The sequence below is a fragment of the Patagioenas fasciata genome, chromosome 26, assembly GCF_037038585.1.
Source record: "Patagioenas fasciata isolate bPatFas1 chromosome 26, bPatFas1.hap1, whole genome shotgun sequence".
Classification (NCBI taxonomy): domain Eukaryota; kingdom Metazoa; phylum Chordata; class Aves; order Columbiformes; family Columbidae; genus Patagioenas; species Patagioenas fasciata.
Genome location: NC_092545.1, coordinates 2,458,230 through 2,475,798, shown reverse-complemented (window position 1 = coordinate 2,475,798; position 17,569 = coordinate 2,458,230). Strand labels below are relative to the sequence as shown.

General features: G+C 48.0%; 1 pseudogene; it reads left to right on the top strand.

Moving 5' to 3' along the window:
• The window catches only part of LOC136112251 (dynein axonemal heavy chain 9-like), a 79,875-nt pseudogene that overhangs the window by 49,671 nt on the left and 12,635 nt on the right, over nt 1-17,569 (top strand).

The window sequence follows — 17,569 nt, the reverse complement described above, 5'->3', positions numbered from 1 at the left end:
TTGGCCATTAATTTTTTCCTCTCCCACCAATGTGGTCACTAATTTGGTTCCTCCCCTTTACTGATGGGAGATGGGGAGGTGACATTTCTCACCGCATTGCAAGGAGGCGGCCTTCCTCACCACACCTGCCTTGCAGTGAGGACCAGTCATCCCCCATGAAAATTTTATAGCAGTCGCTATTTTGGCCCCCGAGCTGCATGTGTCTGGCATCCCCAGCCTTCCTGTGATGGTGTTTGTGGGTGTGTTGCAGGTGGACAATGCCCAGGCCTTCATTTGGCTGTCACAGCTCCGGCACAGATGGTCAGATGAGGAACGGCACTGCTTTGCCAACATCTGTGACGCCCAGTTCCTGTACTCCTATGAATACCTTGGCAATACCCCTCGGCTTGTGATCACTCCGCTGACCGACAGGTAAGTCCCTGGGACACAATGTCATAGCTGGGCTTTGCCACACAGGTAGAGAGAGAGATGCCAACCAAAGATGGATTTAGTTCAGACACCTGTATCCCTCTTGTTCTGTCTCCATGTCCCAGCACTCCAGTGGTCGAGCTCTAACTCTTATCTGGTTTTTGGTGGTACCCTCTGGGGAATTTGTACATCAGATCCCTGGGTGGGATTCAGCTCACACATTAAAACACTTGTGGGTGTCTTCCTGTGCACAAGATGTCCACAGTCCATAAAGCTGGTGAGTCTAGAGAGCTTTCATCCCATCTTGAAGCAGACATCTACCTGGTTGCCTCAGTGGGGACACCTAGGGTTACTTGAGATACTCTGTGTTGTCCCACCTGGCTTCCAGCTGCCAATCCAGAAGTGTAAAAGTCTCCTATGGACCCCTTGTCATATCTCTCCACCCTATGTGACATTTCAGCAACCAAGAGCATCTCAGGTGGCTCTAGTCACCTGTGTTAGTCAGCTGCGTCAAGCCCCCAGGTATCATCAGGTTTTGTTGGCTATATTGACTACACCTCTGTGGCTTATACAGGTAGTATAGATACTCACATGTGGACACCACCCCAGTGTCCATCATCAACATGATGGAGAAACTTTGGGACTTGCTGCAGCTTTGAGTTGGGTTCACTCATAGGCCACCTGAGCAGGTTTCTGTCAGTGACAGGTCTTCCAGAAAAGCTGTCCTTTTCTCATACTGCCTGAGATGTGCCCAATATCCATGAGTTGTATGAGGATCCAGAGAGAACACAAGCTGGACATGAAGAGGTTTGGGCAGACCTTGGTGGAAGATGAGTATCTCTTGGAGAAAACAGAGCTGAGCAGAGGTGGTAATTAATGCCAAGAAGGCTTTCAGCTCAGACATGACCCCTGCTTACGTACAGCTTTTCAGAGGAGAGGCTCTGCTGAGTGCAATGCTCTAGTGCTATTGCCCTGCAGCCCACAGTTGACCTATTGGACATATTTCCTTTTTTCATTCATCATTCACTGTGACAGATGTTACATCACCCTGACCCAGTCACTGCACCTGACCATGAGCGGAGCACCTGCAGGCCCTGCGGGCACTGGCAAGACGGAGACTACGAGAGATTTGGGGCGAGCCCTGGGCATCATGGTGTACGTGTTTAACTGCTCCGAGCAGATGGACTACAAGGTATGGCTCCCACCTCGGCTGCAGTGCGGTCACATGGGGCTGGGGATGCTCAGGGCCCAAGCAAACCTGAAGGATGAGAGTAATCCAATGGTACCTGGGGTGCATTAGGAGAGGTATGACCAGCAGGTCAAGGGAGGTTGTTCCTTCCGCTCTGCTCTGCCCTGGTGATGCCACATCTGGAGTTGTGTCCAGTTCTGGGCTCCCCAGTTTAAGAAGGAATAACTGCACAGAGTCCAGCAGTGGGCGACAAAGATGCTGAGGGGTCTGGAGCTTCTTTCTTGTGAGGAGAGACTGAGAGAGCTGGAGCTGTTGAGCTGGAGAAGAGAAGCTGAGAGGGATCTGATCAATGGATCAATATCTCAGGGTGGGTGTCAGAGGATGGACCAGACTCTGTTCAGTGGTGCCCAACGCCAGGGTGAGGGACAACAGAGGGGCACAGACTGAAACACAGGAGGCTCCATCTGAACATGAGCAGAAACTTGTTTGCTGGGAGGTGCCAGAGCCTGGCCCAGGCTGCCCAGAGCGGGTGTGGAGTCTCCTTCTCTGAGACATTGAAACCCGCCTGGACCCACCTGTGTGATCTGCTCTGTGACCCTGCGTGAGCAGGGCTTGGACTGGGGGATCTGCAGAGGTCCCTTCAGCCCCACCAGGCTGGGATTCTGTGATCACCTCTCTCCAAATCCCTGCTACACTCCTTTAAGCTGAATGCCTTTTCCTTCTCCTCCCGTTCCTTCTCTAAGATTTGCACAAGGTTCTTCAGGAGGCAGAGACCCGAACTATCTTCTCTGCCTCATTATGCATTTCCCTTCCTTTCTGGAGTTAGATTTCATGTGTAATTCTTCAAAAATGTTGGTCTGTTCAGTTGAGACCAAGGCTGTGCTGATAGTTGGACCCTGGTCGTTTCTTCTCGGCGTGCTCGCGACCTGGCAGCCCCTGGCACGGGGAGGGACCTGTCCTGGTTTTCTCAGGATCCTCTCCCAGAATAAACCCAAAACATAGTGAACCTTCAGCCGCTACAGAGCACTGAATCATTAGGCTGAGTCTTGCTCTCTGCCAGTCTGGCACGGTACAGTGATTTTGGTAGCCTCGGATCATATTTCATTTAGCTTATGGGCTCTCCCAGGAAACGGGACCATCAGTAATTCAGCACAAGTGACCTTTAAGTGAAACTGGTGCACAGATATATCGAGAAAGTGCAATTAGCAGATAAAGTGGCAAGCTGCGCAGAGCTATAAATATTATAATTGAGTTGTGCCTGCTGTTTCCATGCACTTTTCTAAATACCCACAATAGACTGTAAATTGCTATAAATAAACAGGCTGGGAAATAAAATCAATTTTTTGCTGGAGTTGATTCCATTTATGATTTCACTCTTGTAATCTTTGTTTTTGTTTTGTTTTTCCAGTCTTGTGGGAATATTTACAAAGGCCTTTCCCAGACGGGAGCCTGGGGCTGTTTTGATGAATTTAACAGGATCTCAGTTGAGGTCCTTTCTGTGGTTGCTGTACAGGTGAGTGGAGAAACACTCATAAATAAATACAAACAGAGCAGAGCCATTCTGCAGTCTTTGGAGCAAGGGTAAAAATGGCAATTGCATATTGCCGGTTTCAGTTCTGTGTATAGGCAGGTGTGGGATTAGATCTCAAGATTAATCACATGAATATCACAGCACTGCCAAGATGTCGCAGTTACGTGCTGCAAAGATATTTGTCACTTTTCTTGCCCCAGTTACAGCATTTGTGCCAAGACAATTCTTTGTAGCATCTTTTCCCAGACCACTACGCACCATGGCTCTGTACCTGTTCCTCCTCAGGAAAGCACTCGTGTCATTAATCTGCTGTGAGATAATTGCAGCACATCGTTTCAAGACAGAGAAGCTGCCTTGACTTGCGGCTGCTCAGTCTGCAATGTAGGGAATAATTTTCACAGAGGGGAAGAGGGGTGTTTGGGGCAGATCCGCTGGACTTCTGGGGGTTCCTTATCACCCCTGGTCAGGCACAGGTTGTGTGTCATACTCAGGAAATGGGAATACATTCAGGATTAATTTTCTTAACCTGTCTCCAAAACTATATGGCTGTGGATTTAGTTCTGGTGTCTGTAACGACAGCTCTGCCAAGTGGCTTTGGAAGGTATTCCTGGCCAACTGGCACCATTCCTTGGAGGAATGTGCGCAGCCCCGTGGTGCTCCCAAAAGCCAGTGTCAGCTGGTGACACTCGGGAGCTGGAATCTGGGGCAGATCTGCGGCCCTTGCTGACGCGCTTGCCCAGGGTACCCTGACACCGTGGGATTAAACCTGGGACAGAGCTATTGGAGCGGTGCCCAGCTGGGCATGGGTGTTTCCCCTGGCGAATGGTTTCTCATCTCCTCTGTAGTTTAGCTGCTCAGTGCATTGTGTTGGTGAGTCTCGTGTGAAGCGCAGCAGCATCCCTGGAGAAGGGCTGGAAGGGAGACTGGCCTCCCCATCGTGCCAGAAAGTCCTGTGCTCTCGTGCTTATATATATAATCTGTCACTTCGCGTCCTCCTTCCCCTCCTCTTACCAGCCCATGAGGAAACCTGGCATTATTTTATACAGGGGAAGCCTTGGGGGGCTTCAGTGCAGAAAACTGAGGTGCCAAAGTGCCCAAGTTCTTCAGGATCCAACTGTCAGCTGAGTGCGTGTTTTAGGATCCTAATATCTGATTGAGGTGCTGAATTGTTCCTGGACTCCCTTTTGGGCTCAGTGTTATAGAAAGATATAAAGCTCAGAAGTTTCTACACTTCTGTAAATGTTTCGGTCAAAGACATTGTTCTTAGCCCCTCCATGAACTCCTCATTCTTCTCATCTGTTTCACTCATAATTGGTACCTTATGTGGCATCCCAGAGAAGCCCCAGGCAGGTACAAGAGTTTATGTATCATTCCCTCTCAATTTCTCTTCCGTCAGGTCCTAGTTTAAAGTTGTCATTGAAAAAAAGTCTTTGAGGATCTTGAAATAAAAAGGGAAGCTGAACAAAAGAAGCCCAGGAATGACTCAACTGCTGATGGTTCCCTCGCTCCTGGCTGGAGCGTGGCAGCTGAAGAAAGCGGCACGGCCGTCATTCCATCATGGTGTCTCCTGGCTGCTATTAGGAGTGTTACCATGGCGATGTTTAATTGGCTGTCTTACTCATGCAGCTGATGTCGATATGGTTCCTTACAGGGAAAAATTCGATTAATTGCTTTACTTTGAGATGGCAAACAGTAGTGAGGTTAGAGCGGTGAATAGAGAGAGATTTGCCCCTCGCTGAGGTGCTGTTTGCAGAGAGGTGAACTCTTCGGAAGGAGAGGAATGAGCAGAACAAAGCTGCAATCAGGCAAATATAAAAAACAATATAATATTAGTGAGTGAAGGTGTTAGGAGAGGTTTTACAGCTTCTGCCTTCTGGTTTTGGTTTTAAATCAAACATCTGATGTCCCAAAATCTTTAAAAGTGATATCAAGTGGTCAGTTTACAACTGAGCTGAGGCCAAGCTTATTGGGAGGTGCTACCCCTTCTCTGGGCCTGGTCAGGGAACGGAGCAGGCACAGGAGGGTTTTGGGATGTCCTGAAGAGCAACGCTGTGTGGGGAGAGGTGAGATGGGTAAAGGGAATAATGGGCCCATATTGTGATAGACTTTGGGGAGTGCGTTTGGGTGTTGGCTGTGTTGTGGATACCTGTACTGCCCTGTGTCTCTCTCACACATCAGACCTCTGCTGGGCTGGCTGGTTCAGAGATGGTGGAGCCTCTGGTGGTGTTTTTGCTGTGAGATGTGCTGAGCAGTGTCCCACAGGTGATGTCAAAAGCCAAGGTGAATGCAGGCAGTGCTGGGGACATTTCCCGCTCCTGAGTTGCTCTTCCTGACCCACGTTCATCATTGTCTCATGGAGCAAAGGTGTGAAGTCTTGCAACTCCTTTGCATTTTGACTTTCCACTCTCTTCAGCTCTTTTTTCTGCTTTGCCAGAGTTTGACTGAGATGGGAAATTGATATTGCCATGCTGATGTACTCCAAACAGTGTATAAAGCTTTATGCTGCCGGTAAAAAATAAAACAGTGATTAGCCCCATTTGTCACGAGGCCAAGAGTAACGAAGGAAGCACCGTTGTCTGATGTGTTTTTCATAAGTGAACGCTGATACTATAGTACTGTCTTGATTTCTAGGTGAAGAGCGTGCAGGATGCAATACGGGAGAAGAAGAAATCCTTCAATTTTCTTGGAGAAGACATCAACTTAGTACCATCAGTAGGCATTTTCATCACCATGAACCCTGGTTACGCAGGGCGAACAGAGCTACCTGAGAATTTAAAAGCTCTCTTCAGGTGAGTCCAGGTCAGGGTTTGTGACCTGGCAGAAACTGTCTTTTGGAACATCCAGGCTCGACCTCATGTCCTTGGGGAATTCACTTGCACAGGGCATTCGCAGGTAGTTTAAGCCTTGCACAACAGGCCTGGGTCTGGGCACGCACAGGCAGGGCAAAGGAGCTCTGTCCCTTGTCGTGGGGAAGGCAGAGGGTGACCTGGCTCGTAAAAGAAGGCCTAGAAGATGAAGCTGCAAATGCGCTGCCTGTAAGACCTGTAGTCAAGAAATACTTGTTCTGCAATGCCTCCTCACCTGTCATTTTAGGCCGTGTGCGATGGTTGTGCCAGACTTTGAGCTGATATGTGAAATTATGTTGGTGGCTGAGGGATTCATCGAGGCCCGGGTGTTAGCCAGGAAGTTCATTACTCTCTACCAACTCTGCAAAGAGCTCCTGTCCAAGCAGGTGAGCCTGATTCTGTGGCTGAGTGGTATGATGAATCTCCAAAATCAGCAGAAACATGGCACTGTGCTGCTCAGCTCCATGGCTAACGTTTCACAGCTTTTATTTAATGGCTGCATTTGCACTGGCTGCTGGGGGAGGAGAGGGTTGGTGATCATCGGAGCAATAAAATTTTCAGACTGCTTTACTGGAGCATCTGCAGGGACAAAAGCATTTGACCAGCTGCATTAATGGGAGACCTTTCAGTGAGTTTAAATGACACCATGTTTGGGGTAGTATTCAGTGACCTTTTGCTTTCCAGTCTCTTCCTATTGATTCTCCTGCCTGCAAAGGGTTTATGGTGTCCCTCTCTGAGTTCAGCCTTAGGCTGGTTCCAGGTCTTGTTAGAGTTACTGTCAGTGCAAAGCAAATCAGATTTTTCCTTGTCATTATTTGTGTAGATCGAAGCTGGGTCCAGAGGAGACCTGAATCAGGATTCCTGATGATACAAACCTGATCTTGGCTGTGCCAGCATGAGGCTGGGTGGGATATGCTCTGTCGCAGAAACTTGGTGCTGTGCCTTGAGGGGCCTGGTGGAAGCCATGGCCTCCCACACAGAGCAGTCAGCTGTCGAGCTGTGCTCTGGAGGGTGTTAACAGGACAGAAATATGAACAGTTGTTTGTTGGCTTGAGAGTTCTTCTCATGCCGTTTTGTGGTACTTTTTCAGCAATGTCTTTACTGACCCCTTATTCCTGGACCTCCTCTGAGACCAAACAGGCTTGTCATCTTGTGATGGGCAGGGTGGAGAAACTTGGGTCTTTGGGGCCTCATAATGGACTCACAAGCCTTTCACCTTGGTGGCTCCTGCAGATGCAGGGGGCTGGCTGGCCTTGCTATAGGTGCTTTATGATTTAGGTGAAACAAATTGCTTTGGTCTCTGGAGTGCAAATCCTGCTGCTGTCTTACTGCCAACTGTGAGCCCATGTGATGGTCTGAACAGCTGAATTATTTGACTCTTTAATACTGTCCCTGACGGGAATCTCACCTACTGAGATGGAAACCAGGTCACTCAGGCTGGAGAAGGTCTCTGGCCACAATGCAAATAACAGATTTAGATGTATTTTCATTGCTTACTAGTCTGGCAGTTTGGGAATGGTGGTTCTTCACCCTACATGGTACTGTCTAAGCATAAACTCATGCCTCTTTTTTTTTCTTCCTCTGGTGTAGGATCACTACGACTGGGGCTTGCGTGCCATTAAGTCAGTGCTAGTTGTTGCTGGCTCCCTCAAGCGAGATGACCCAGAGCGACCCGAAGACCAGGTTCTGATGCGCTCCCTTCGTGACTTCAACATCCCCAAGATTGTGACGGATGATGTGCCGGTGTTTATGGGGCTGATTGGGGATCTATTCCCTGCACTGGATGTGCCTCGGAAGCGTGACCTGAATTTTGAGTCGTTTGTGAGGCAGGCTGTGCTGGACCTCCGGCTGCAGGCTGAGGACAACTTTGTGCTCAAAGTAAGACCAAGAGATCTTCTGCTACACCCACATCGCCATCAAATCATTTGGGTTTTCTCAAACAGCTTTGCTTCTACAAAGAGAGCTCTGCACAGCATTGTCCTTGCAGGCAGATCTCGCTGGAGGGCAGTCAGCTGTGCTGGGTCTGAGGCAGTTGCACCTGCTCCTGAAGTCAGCACTGGATCAGTCTCTGGGCTTCCAAAGGGGCCAACTTTTGTAGGCTCATGAAAGTGTAGCCCCTGGAGAGCAGGGCCTCATCAGGTGGTGGTTGTCAAGTATAAACAGCGCTGAAAGTTTATCTGCAGGCTGAGGATTTCACCCATTGTGATTAGAGTGGCTGGACCAAACTCAATTGTCAAATCTGCTTGTGTCTCAGGGTCACGTCTTTCTAAAGAGGTGGCCCAGTGGGACCTATTTTATAGACCTGAACTTCAGTTTGGCATCTTTGTCTAAAATTTGGGAGTGTTTTTCTCAGGTGGTGCAGCTGGAGGAGTTGCTGACGGTGCGGCACTCTGTCTTCGTGGTGGGTGACGCGGGCACGGGCAAGTCTCAGGTGATGAGATCCCTGAACAGGACTTACCAGATAATGAAGCGACGTCCTGTCTGGACAGACCTCAACCCCAAGGCAGTCACCAATGATGAGCTCTTTGGCATCATTAACCCAGCAACAAGAGAATGGAAAGACGGTAAATGTCATTTCATGTCTGAAATATGTAGATAAAGACGGGTGTTTTTAATGAATTTCCCGAGCAGCAGCAGGGTGACTGGTTCTTCATGTGCAGGTCTGAGAGCCCAGGTGCTTGTCTGCTGCCTACAGCCACATGACAGTTTGTTGTTGAAAGGATACACAGGATGTTTTAGCTCTTTGATCTTCAAATGGGAAATATAGCATAAGCCTACTTGATCCTATTGCCCTAAGAATAATTTTAATGCCCATTAATACCAACACTTACCAGTTCCTAAGTGGGGCAGGCAGGTTTTGGGAGTTGGCTGGACCAGTGATGGAAGAGATGTCCCTCCTGCACTGTGGTGTGCACTGGGACCCCAAAAAATGTCCCATCCCCAGGTTTTCATTGCTGATAGCACGCACAGCAGCCTTAACGTCAGTTTTTCCACTCAGTATGGCTGCCCGATCTCTGTAGCACACCAGCGTTTGCCAAGCTGTTGATCCTGCTTACTCCTGAGGAACATTTCAAACTTGCTGGAAGATTACAGAAAATCTGGAGTGGAAATGTTGGGTTGTGACTGATACATAAAGGCAGCTTCGATTTACGTGTGCGGCGGGTTTGGGAGGTGTGGGGGAGGTGAGGGAAGACATTACCATGAATCATCCACAGCAGCAGATGAGCTGCCACCCACCTCCCCTGGCCCCGCCATGGACCCTTCCCGACCCCCTGCTTTGCTCCAATGCCAGGTTAATTTCTTTCTAATTGTAATTAGGGAGCCTAAATCAAAGTGGCAGAGGGACGTGCAGGGTACAGCCTGAACTGTGCAGACTGGCTGCAGCAGTGGCTGCAGATCGAGGGCAGCGGTGACACCGAACAGCAGGAGGGACATTTTACAGGTGACTGTCCAGTGGTTTCTGGCCTGCGATGGTTTAAATGAAATAGTGGCACTCCTCCCTGAGCTTTCAAGGCAGATATTTTCTGCAGTAACCATTCCTGAAAATGTTGTTTCATGTTGTCAAAGACCAGCAAGGCAATCTTCACCACAGCCTAGCAAGAGGTGACCTGTTCCCTTACAGATCAGCCCCTGCTTTTCCGCTCCCCAGTTTTATCCTGTCACATTATCAGAAGTTGAAAAGGTCCTACATGTTAGGTGGTAAAAGGTCCCATATGGGAATCCCAAAAGTGTTCTTTGCAGAACAAAACTCTTCTTTTAAACCCCAAGAGAGCCGTGTGCTGTGGATGCACAAGGTCAGGACAGAGGCGCTTTCCTCTCCCCGCTGCCGCGGTGTATCCGAGGGAAGCCCTGATGCCCTGAGACAGCAACTGTTTCTGATGCTAATAATGTCGGAGTGGTTCCCAAGGCGCGTGTCCAACACGTAAGGAACTGGCTGGAGGCAGAGGCGCTGAAGCGTTATTTTTGTTGACCCAGTCTCGGGATCACACACCTGTTCCAGGTGAGCCGTTCTGCATTTGCTGAGCACAAGCTTTGTCTTCAGTCAGATGGTGCCACTAGCTGTTCCTGATCTGGATCACAAAGAAATAGCTTGTCCTGGAGAAAAAAAGAAAAAAAAAAGAGTTCTTGTCACAATTCACTGGAAGAGAGGCTTTTTTTTAATGTTTGCCTGATGTTTTTTCATGAAGACCAGCATCTCCCGAGGTATTTTCACATGCAGAGGAGAGCAATAGTTTTGTGGAGTTTTCATTTGCTCTGCAGTGCTGCTGCTCTATTCCCAGCCTTCGTGGTCTTCTTAACGTTCATTATTTACTCCCCTTGAGACTCTGTATCCTCTCTCTCCTTGATTTTACCAACATTTTGTTCTGTCATTCAATGTCATTCTGTGCTTGTTCTCCCCTCAGTCTCACTAAAGCCATGACCGAGCGTTTAATGCATCTTGATTGCCCTGATATACTTTGAGCCACAAAAAAATATTTATAAGGATTTCCTAGGCATATTCAGGTGGTTTTCTCTGCATTGTATAACTCATGCCGCCTTTTGCCTTTGAGTAGCTACTCTACATTTTTCTTATCCCTTATGATTCTCGGTGGGAATGAAGCTCGTGCGTAGGTCTGCAATCATTTTCAGTAGTGATAACTGATAACCCTTTTTTCACTTTAAAGCAAACCAGAACTGTATTGTGATATAGTAATATTTACGTATAGGCACATAGAGTTTTGCATGTTTGAGAGGAAAGCATTAATTAGAGTAATTTTTACTGTGTTGCTGGAGAAAACCGTTAGAGCAGGTGTCAAGTTCAGTGTTCATCACCATCTTCCTGTCACCCTCCCAGGCCTGTTTTCATCAATCATGCGAGAGCTGGCCAACATCACGCATGACGGTCCCAAGTGGATGGTACTAGATGGAGATATTGATCCAATGTGGATTGAGTCTCTTAATACTGTGATGGATGATAATAAGGTAATGAATATAAGTTAAAGAAGGAGATATTCTTTGACTGCATGGCATGGTTCAGCCTAAAAATGCAGATGCTGAAATAACACCTCCTAGAATAATGCGGTTGTGTTTCTTCAGATACACCAAACAATATCACATATAGAAAATGGTGCATGAGGGGAAATAGCTCAAATCATGGTTTCATTGTAATTTCCCTTCCTGGAACTGGGCTCATGGATAATCACAGATGTCCTGATTGTAACTCCAGGCCCTTCAAAAATAGGGTGGGGTCATAATTCCACACCTTTTTCCGCCGCTCGAAGGGAGTGCTGTTCCTTTGAGTCATGGAAGACAGTTCTACTACCTGCTGGAAATCAGCTGCATTCCCTCAAGGAACTGTGCTGGCAGCAACCAAGCTTTTTAGTGCAAAGTGCTGAATGCTTTTCATTCCTGTTCCTGGGGAAGATGTCATTCTGTCTGTCTGTCTGCCCAATGCAGGTGCTGACCCTGGCGAGCAATGAGAGAATCCCTCTGAACCCAACGATGCGGTTGGTGTTTGAGATCAGCCACCTGCGCACAGCCACCCCAGCAGCCGTGTCCCGAGCGGGTGAGTCCTGGCCTGAGCTCCGCACTGGGATTTGCCGTGAACCCAGGAGGATCTAGTGCCATTAACCAGTCTTCTGTTGGCCAACTTGACTCCTGTTGCAAGTACCCAACCTGAGATCACAGCGGCCGTGGGTGGACAGGGCAGGTTTCTGACAGACAAACTGAGGATCCTGACCCCAAATGCACATGTGGAGCTGTCATCATCCTGGAGATTTACCCAGAGCACTCTGACTGTTGGTGGGTGATCATGGCTTCAGCGTTGCTGAGTGCTCCTGTTGTGCAAAGCCCTTTGGATGGACTTTATGAGGAGAAGGACAGTATCTGTCTCAAAGAGTTCTTGATCTTCTGAAGAAGTGCATGAAGTATGGGAGAAGGGAATGGAGGTGTCCCCTAGTTTTACACATGGGGAAATGGGGCCCAGAGCAATGAAACTGCTCAGACAAGACAATGTTCTGAATTTAGGGCAAGGTCATGAAAAGCGCCGTGGTTTCAAGGGTGAAGTTTCTTCACTGTTCATGTTTCTACTCTGCAGTGGGGCAGGAAAAGGGGGCAGGTAATGGGACGTCCCGTCATATTTGATAGGGTTTTAGTTGTGTGAAAGTACCTGGTAAACTCTGCTGGAAGAAAGGAACAGTTTCTGCTATGTCTTTACTATATGTTCTCTCTTACCCTGGGCCTAAAGGGATCCTGTACATCAACCCGTCGGATCTGGGCTGGAATCCTCCAGTGAGCAGCTGGATCGACAGGCGAGAGATCCAGTCCGAAAGAGCCAACCTGACCATTTTGTTTGATAAGTACCTGCCCATTTGCCTGGACACCCTCAGAACAAGGTACCATCTGATGAGTGATTGTGTCACCCGTGGTGAGGGCATGGGGACACCTGCCACTGTCCAGCCCAGCTGTGCTGCGCTGGGTTGTGCTGCACATGATCCTCCTTGCCCCTGGAAGCCCTGAGCATCATTGGCTTAAGCTCAGAGAACCAGCAGGGCGAGGTGGGCAAAGTGACGCTCCTGCCTGTATCGTGTTGGTCAGATCTGGTTTTCATCTGATTTTGATTTGATTTTTATTGTATTTCCTGTATCAACTCTCTATCTCTTGGAAAATAATTCCGGCAGATCCCAAAGAGAAAGCTTTTCAGCCTCCTGATGTGTCAGGCTAGACCTGAGCCCACTCCACAAGTTATTTTTCATTAAGAACTTGGGTATTTGGAAGGGTCCTAGTGCTTCTTGGCTTGATTTGGCTTTAAAGCAGTGTCCACAGGGAAGTCATGTGGTTCTTGCTTATCATCATGTGAAACCATTCTCTTTCTCATACTGTGGTGAGGACTGGCCAAAGTAGAGTCCCAGAAAACTTAAGGGAGCATCTCCCATCCTCTACTTGCTTCCTATAGTTGCACTTTCCTTTAAAAACAAAAGAAAAATCAGTGAGCATGGGAGATGTCAGCCAAAAGGGGGATGTGTCAGAAGGGTCTGGAATCAGGACTTAAACATTGTGCTAGGGAACTTCTCTCTGTGGGACCAAGTTGGTTTTGACTGTTGGTAGCAAAGTCAATCGGACGTTTCCCATTCTGTTTGCTGAACATTGTCTCAGAGCGTGAAATCCACGGGATTAGCTGCAGGCAACCCTGAGCTGAGTGTTTTGGTAGCTTGCTTAATTCAGAAATCGTAGAACCAACCTTTCAAATAGCTATAATTACTTTATGGAGGACTTCAGTGCAGCTACAATATTAGTTTGGAATTCTGTAAGTGTAGCTTAAATGAATGTAAAATGGCAAGATGAAAGGGTTTATTTTATTACTCCTCTATTTGACCGCTTTTGAACTCATCGTGCTCGCAGGAAATCATTGCCTTTAGCAAGTCTTCCATTCTGCTTCTTTCAAGAAGATCAAAGTTTTAAAATGCTTGAAACTTCTGATTATTGTTATTACTTGTATATGTGCTGGTGCCAGCGGGTCTGAGTGTGAGAATGGGTGTTCTCTTTATTGTACCTGGGAATAGGACACGTACCGCTGACAAGCAGAATGCCAGTATTCTGAAAGAGCATTTCTAGTCTTCCTGGGTTGTGATGGACGTATTGCTTTCTAATTTCCATCCCTTAGATTTAAGAAGATTATTCCCATTCCTGAACAGAGTATGGTTCAGATGTTGTGCTACCTCCTTGAATGTCTCCTGGCAGAGGAGAACACACCTCCTGACTGTCCCAAGGAGCTTTATGAACTTTACTTTGTCTTTGCTGCCGTCTGGGCCTTTGGTGGATCAATGTTTCGAGATCAGGTAAGACGGAAGATGCCTCTTCAGCATCTTTCACACAGTTTGTTTGTGTGGTTTTGTGTTGTTTTGATTTCTTCATACTTTCTGAAACATAGTGCTATGCCAGTAATGCTGTTTTCCTGGGGCTCTCATATAGGTGATAATAAACTAGAAACACAACAATTCCTTTTACGAAAGGCCTCGTTATCCAGGGTGTAACACCACCGGAGAACAGCTGAGGGGTCAGTGGTAAAGGTGGAGGGATGTTTGCTTATGCAGATGCATTTCACTGGGGAGAAACATAAGGTTAACTTATAGAAGCCTGTGGATGTGCATAATGTGATCAAATTAAGACTGATTTATCAGATGGATGTATCAGTGGAGCAGTCTTTCAGCCTTCTGACTGCACAGGTAGACGTGCTACATAACACAAACCAGCCGGTGTTTTGTCACCAGGGCAGAGCAGAGCCGGAGGAACAACCTCCCTTGACCTGCTGGTCATACTTTTCCTAACGCACCCCAGGTGCCATTGACTTTCGTGGCCACAGGGGCACACCTACTCTTGGGTGGTTGCATCCCCTAGTCAGAGGACGCCTTATCCTCAGATCTAAAGTGTGTAGTCCTGATGTCTGGGTCTGCCCACACTGCACTGCTGTCAAGGGCTTGGAGATCCACGTCTGATCTCCGCTGGGCTTGTGTCAAACTCTGTGTTGTCTGGACTATGCGGGAGGTCTCTCCACGAATGTAACACCAGACACCCCTCCCCAGCTCGGGTGGAGGCACTGCCGTTCTTGATGGCTGCTCAAGTGCTCCCAGGGGTCTCTTTGTGTGTTTTCATGTACCTTAACGCCAGACCTAGAGTGTCTGCTGGTCTCTTCAGATTTGCTCCATGCCAAGGATCAGATGCTTCAGGAAGTGCTGAACAACACAGCTCAAGCTCAGCTGGGTGCTCACTTGGTGCCATCACACCTTGTGACCATTGAATGAGCTGTGCGAGACCAGCTTCCTTGGTCCTTGTGGAGCCTCCATTTCCCATGTGCCAGCTGGGAAATACTCAGCCTTAGTGTTGCCAGTCTAGGATGACTTAAAGAAACAAAACAAAACACAATAAAGCCTGGGAAGCACTACTTGTCTTTGCTTCAGCAGTACAAGCGCAAGTATGCTGGTGTGCGGTGCTGTGGCAGCTGGCCGCTGTGTTCCCCATGCCGCACAGTCAGTCTCGGGTGCATCAGGCCGGGCTCCTGCCTGCGGTAGTGGCTCTGGGTGGGCTGCAGGAGCAGCTGCAGGCACAGCGACCCTCCGGGAGGCTCCGCCGGGAGCCTGGCTGTGCGTTACTGCCCGCGATGCTCTGTAAATGTCAGAGCTGAGAGTGCGAGGATACAGCAGTCCGAGCAATGGGGAGCCTGATGAAAAATGATCCAATATAAAATCTGTTTATTGCTTTCCACCGAAGGTGCCCTTCGCGCTGACCTTTCGCGGCCGAAATGTCAGGAGAAACAGTCTGGGAGGCTTCCCACTACTCGGTGCTTGTTGGTGGGTAGCGGGGCCCCTGTATAAAAACAGATGATAGATTTGCCATTTCCTGGCTCTGAAATTAGCGGTAATCCATATGGGGTTTTTATTAAGGAAGTGGTTTGAATTCCACACCGTTCTGGCAATAGAGCTGGGGCTGGAGTGGCTCCATTTAACCGCGGGGTCAGGGAGGGCGGGCAGCGCGGCACAGCGCGCTTGCAGGCGGTTTGGCTGTGCGGGTAAGGGCACCCTTGTGGGAAAGCTTTTAGCAGCCACGCACGTCCCGCTCCACTGCGGGCTACTCTGCTGCCGCTGCTGAGGAGTTATAACAACAGGAGAACGGAGAATTACAGGGATTCTGCCTCTCTGAATAGCATGAGTCTGCAAAATCGTGGATACTATTAATGTGTTTTTCAAATCCACTGGTCTTTTGAGGGACTGTGGCTCAGGAGGCTTTATGGAGGACACTTGGTTCAGTTCAGCAACAAACCCAGGTTTCCTTATGGAGGCCGAGCAGCCTATGGACAATGTGTTGGTGACCCCACATTGTATGGCTATGGGGAGGAGAGACCCGCAGACACCCCAGGAACAAACTGTGCTGTTAAAACGGGCTAAATGATGCGTCCGGTATTTCACAAACATCTTTCTCACAGCAATTTTCCTCTCCTCCTCCCCTCCACCTCTCTCCAGTTCCCATTGTCCACATGGGAAGGTGTTTGGGCAGAATGGCTGGCCCAATGTCATACAGGAGACCTAGGGCAGAGGAGGGGACTAAGCACATTTTGTGAGTCCTGACCCAGCATCTAAAGCAAAACTGTCACCCCAGTTGAAAAAATTCAGATGCTCCAAAATCTCCATGTGTAGAAAGATACAATGGGGAAAAGCAAGGAAACGGGTGCTTTGAGGGGAATGTGGCAGCGCAGAATCACGGCGGGGTCAAAGGGGCAGACCCTCGCTGCTGCTTTGGTACGCTGGTGTCTGCAGTCCTGCTTGTCTGAAACGTTGTGGCTTGAAAAGAAGCCAGAAGACAACAACTCACTCTGAATAGAGTGGTGTGATTGATGAGGAAAGGCTTTGGTATGCATGCTGTGACTGACCATGAGCACAGATGTAGACGGATGTTGTGTCCTTGTCTGTTGGAAGAAGTAGGCACCAAGAATCAATCAAGTGGTCTGTTTAGTCATAGGCACGTATTTCTCTTTTTCAAATTGATCCATCTGTCTAGTCTCAGACATACCAAGAGTGATCAACACAGAGGATGAATTATTTAGATGAATAAATAGGACTGATGAGCAGAAATGAAGAAAATGAAAAATTAGGCTTAATAGCAGGAAAAATGATAAGAACTTTATGCTGTGGAATATATTTTAAGGACTAATCCCGCTCTGGTGGACTGGGATAGATAACATTCTCCATTACTAATTAATTGATCCAGATTAGTGTATTTTCTCCACTTTTTGTCTTATAGCTTGTGGACTACAGAGTGGAGTTCAGCAAGTGGTGGGTGGCAGAATTCAAGACTATCAAGTTTCCCTCTCAGGGCACAGTCTTTGACTTCTACATTGATCCAGAAACGAAGAAGTTTGAACCTTGGTCTAAACTTATTCCTCAGTTTGAATTTGATCCAGAAATGCCCTTACAGGTATGTGAACCTTGCACGTGTTTTGTCTGGGAAGAGCACATGCATTTTAGTGACTGTATGCAGGCATTTCAATTGAAGTCTCCTTCGAGGTCAAGCACTTCATAATAAGAATGGCATTCCGTCCTGGTTTTGTTAAAAACAAGTTTCTCTTTTAGTGAATTTGCCTGTCAGGTAAAACCTTCATATCAGCTGCGTTTTCCTGGAGAACCAGATCCATGTTTTGGTAAACATAGCAATGGAATGTGAGGTTATTGATAAGGACAGATTCGCATCTCGCGAGAGGGGCAATGAGAAACAGGTGACCAAGAAACTGACAAACAGAGTATAACATCCCATTCACGTGAATACTTCATGTAAAAGTGGGAGATCACGAGGATCTCGTCCATTTTGCTTATGGCCGAGATTAGGAGAGGACCTTGCTGGTCGTCCCTGCGAACTGAGGCCTCATGACAGACTGAATCCAGCTCCGGTTGGCTGCACAGTCCAGTCCAGGACTTCAGGTGCCAGCTCTGCAGTTGCTGGGGCTTTCAAGATTGGTTTTGTATATTTTGTATTATTTTCTCTATTCTTATTAGTAGCATTAGTAAAACATCTTTAATTTTTCCAATTCTCTTCTATCTATCCTTCTTTCCCTCCCAATCACCTGTC